The sequence below is a fragment of the Patella vulgata genome, chromosome 2 (genome assembly GCF_932274485.2).
Source record: "Patella vulgata chromosome 2, xgPatVulg1.2, whole genome shotgun sequence".
In the NCBI taxonomy this organism is placed as follows: domain Eukaryota; kingdom Metazoa; phylum Mollusca; class Gastropoda; family Patellidae; genus Patella; species Patella vulgata.
In genome coordinates, this window is record NC_065880.2 from 25,343,963 (window position 1) to 25,348,362 (window position 4,400).

At 35.9% G+C, this 4,400-nt stretch overlaps 1 long non-coding RNA gene across 1 annotated transcript; it reads right to left on the reverse strand.

The window, feature by feature from the left end:
- Positions 1 to 220: 220 nt before the first annotated feature.
- On the reverse strand, positions 221 to 2,086 carry LOC126810739 (uncharacterized). The gene is made up of 3 exons (XR_007675284.2): positions 1,952 to 2,086; positions 1,084 to 1,168; positions 221 to 608 (listed from the first exon to the last, which is right to left on the reverse strand). It is a non-coding gene; the product is annotated as an uncharacterized LOC126810739 (long non-coding RNA).
- Between the last annotated feature and the right edge of the window lie 2,314 nt (positions 2,087 to 4,400).

Sequence of the window (4,400 nt, forward strand, 5' to 3'; positions counted from 1 at the left end):
TTTATGTTGTTCCAGATGGCTTTGCCAATTAATTTTGTAATTTTGGATTGTCTGTGCTGTTCTGGGTTGTTTTTGTGTTTGATCCGTTTCTTCTGCATTGTCTAGGCCTATTTATAAAGAAACCAAGTTCGAGTTTTGGGGATCTAAATATATATTTATATTAGAAATGGGATACATGTACATATTTTTTTATTTATAATGAAATAATTTATATACAAAATTGAAGAGTTGTATCATTTAATACACGTAAAATCACGTCTTCATATTTTTCACAAACCGTATAAAATAGCCTAATATGTCACTTTAACGGACACTTTCGTCATTTTGGCAGTGTCGATGCCCATTTTTGATTCCTTGGCACACGTGGGAATGGGACATGTTGTTTCCTTAAGAAATGGTTATTCTCCTTGCCGTCTCCCAAATTAAAAAAAAATGTGTAGGGTTTATGTACACAGTCTAATTATAATATTTAATTTCCCGTCGCTGCAGCGAAACAACAACATAAAGTAGCATAGCAACAGGCTAACAAACAACATGAAGCAGCATCTTCCTCGTCACGGTGATGGTCATGGTGGTGGTGATGATGATCGTTCTCTTTCACAACATATCTGCCAACAGAAGATAGTTAAATTGTTTAATTTATATCTCCGTATTGTATAATAATATAACTATTAAAGTGACTTTGTTTCCAGACAATGATCGGGCTATAATGCTACCAGAGGATGCCACTGTGGTTGTGTGCTGCAGACAATGGGCTCGGTAGAGTTACTTGAAAGATCCTTGTCAGTTGGAATTCAAAGAATAGTAGGCAGAAAGGCCGCTATCCGAGGGAGATCCCACATTGCACAATTAATCATAGAAATAAAAGATATATGTCAGTCTCAAAATTACCTACGTAAAGTGTCGACGGAAATTTAAACCCCATTCCATTTACAACGAGATTAGTCAGGACGTCAAAAAAATATTTTTACCTGGGAAAAATGTTAAATTTTATCACTCATCTTATATGGAAGAACTTCAATCAAAGTAAGACCAAATTATGTGTTATTGTGTTTAATTACAAGAATTATACAAAATACTTACACTGTTTGTGGTTGTTGTTGATAAGCAAACTGTCCCTGTGGTGGTGGGGGTGGTCCATAATTTCCTTGTTGATAACTCATGGTCACTATTAAGAAAATATAATTAATTAACGACAATGTCGCCAAGAACGGGATAATGATCTTATAAGAATTTCAATGTCTTATGTTGAGAATGGTCAAGCATGTTCTAGTTAATAGGTGTAGACGTTTGATGAACCCCAAAGATCTAACATAGATACAGTCCTTAAGAGTCCCCATTTTATTACAAATATCAGTAATTTATGTTTTATATATTAAATTTGATTCTTACAAATAATGGGGGCTGGACCATCATTGTTTGACATTTAATATCTATTTATTAACATGTTTACATATATAATATTTATCTAATATGATAGGGGTGGGTTTCTTATTATGTGACATTTGATATGTATCACATAAAATGTTTCACGATCTTTACATCAGCCTATAGCTTATACGTATCTAATCTACTGTCTTCAATCAGATAATTTTTCTCGTGCTCCGAAAACCCTAAATATTTATCTCAAATTATCTTTATATATACCTCCCATCCACAATAATCTAACTTATTCCAAATAATATATCCATATATTTTTCTCTTGTGATATATTATAAGATGCGTGTACAATTCCCAAAATGTATTTTTCTCTAAGGATTCATTATTTACGAATAAATAACATATAAAAATAATTATATAGATGTAGTTTGATGTTTTTGCGATTAACGATCAGCATGTTTCCGATATATAAGCGAGCTGGTGGAACTTCAGCTAGTATCAACAATACTGTACTGTATTATTATTGTTATAAGTATATACATTGGTCCTGCTGATAACGTTTAGTACTTACATTATTATTGGTAAATATAGTCGCTTGTGAGAAAACGTCTTCTAACATCCACCCACCTCTAAGCGTACTTTATAAAGGATGCTGGTCAGATGAAATGTAGTGTTGCAATCCTAACCTTTGATTACTTCTATTAATACTATCTTAGTAATTATTATCTCGGTTAATACATCACGTGAATAAAACAAACTGATAAACTTTAATAAACAAACAAATGTTTAAAGTAATGTACCTGAATATAGTTTAAAGTTTCACGTCCAGTGAGGAGTCGCGGTGGTTCAATGCGTAAAATGCTGGTTGGCTCACTAAATGCAGATGGTCCTGAAAGTTCTCCGTCAAACTATTGCAAACTGTGGCACGTGACGTCACCAAGTCCCCAAAAAATTAAAAAGAACGTCTTCCAGTGGCAAGATTATGCATGTGCTCTGGGGTTTTGGGGGGTCATTTTTTTAAATCCGAAAGCGTAACCATGATAGATCATCTAAGACGGATTCCCCCATAAATGGCGCATATTACACAGATGAATTACGCAGGTTGTGTGATCAAATCAAAGAAAAGAAAAGCTATCTGACTGCTCCAGGACAATGTTCTAGTTCATATTGCCCAAGTTACAGTGAGTGCTGTACGTATTGGGTTGTGGCTTCAAGATCCTCCCTCACCCTAGCCTGTTCTCCAGACCTATCTCCCTCTGACTTATTCTTCTTCCCAGAACTCTATCTGTCGCCAGTGGATGCAGATTTGGGGACAGGCGGTGAAATCCCTGCTGTGAAGAAGTCTTAGGGTCACGTGACAAATGTGTGGGCAGGATTTGATGAAGCTTCTGGTAGGGGCGATTAGACCCCGGGCGGCTGGAACTGCGGGGTAAAAATTAAAACAGGGAGAGGAGGTGTTTATGTGTGTGTGTGTGGGGGGGGGGGGGGGGTGATAGTGGTATGATTATTCTTATTGTACTGTATATAAATCAACATTGTGATATCTATAAATGTCACCTATTCCGTCAATGCCCTTAACCTGCGGAAAAGAAAGTAGATTTGCAGATTATTTATTGCTGCTTTTTAAAGGAGCTAAACCCTTATTCTTTGGCGCCTAGAAACGACACAAATGGGTCGCAACGCATATGCAATATGAATGTTTATAAACTGATTTACATTCAGTCGTTTCTATTATAACTGTAATAGACCTACCGGTAATTTCTAATCAGTTGTTTGGCGAAATACAAATGAAAATGAAATGAAATGGGGTTTAACGTCCTACTGTTCTGCTCCTATACTGGGCTAATGAAGACGGGCACGGAGAGTCCAAATTAATGGCAGCCTCTGGCATCTGGCCATTCCAGTCTGCACCCGGTAGTATTCTCTTGTGGGTATGTTTAGCCTAGTTGATCGAGTCACTTCATTAGAAATGGAGCTCGAAAGCATTCTGGCGCGCGATTCGTGTGCCAATTTTAAAATTTTCATTTTGTCATAAATATTGGATATCAGAAGCCCATCTTTTCACGGTAATATAACAACATCAATGTTGATTTAGATTGGCCAATAAACTCTTGTTTGCAATGATGAAGACTGTGGGCGATATACTGAATTAAAGGAGCTAAGTCGCTAATATTTGGGACCTAGAAATTGACACAAATGGGTCACAACGCATACAATTACGTAATATGAATGTATATAAATTGATTTACATACAATCGTTTCTGTTTTTAATGTAATTTCTAATCAGTTAGGTTCTGCGAAATACGCCAGTATTCTCAATCGAATTTCAATCTCTATAGCGTCGGTTATTCCAGTCTGCGCCGATGTAGGCTATTATTGGGTATGCTCTCCAGATAAGAATATAGCGTCACTGTTTGACATGACTTGTGGAATATGCCTAGCCTCGTTTTTCGAGTACCTTATTACGAGTAGTGCTGAAACGCATAATGGTACACGATTCGTGTACCAATTGTAAAATGTTTATTTTGTTTTAAATATTGGATATCAGAAGGCCATCTTTTCCGGGTAGGATCACAACATCGATGTTGATTTAAATTGACAAATAATTAAATCGTATTTTCACTGTCGAAGATTTTGGATGATATTGAGTTAGAGACTTAAAAACTACTTTAAACTTGCCTCCTTTAAATAATAATAGACTAACTGATGACACCATTTCAAGGTCTACAGATCATCAAATCTTCTTTGAACTGTGAGAAGAGTATTTAATTTACCATTTACTTTTGGATCAGGATATTTTTCTCTTTACTTTTTTTTATTTTATTTATTTTGTGTGTGTGTGTGTGTGTGTGTGTGTGTGTGTCCATTAAATCCAATGTATCCAAAATATTTAAAATCTTCGCCTTGACCTGCGGCGACTACGCACACACACAGACACGACGAAAGATTTTAATTATTGAAGGGAGGGAACTATATTTTGACTCCAAAGTAACGTCCCAGTTCTCGTTTGCTTCGAGATA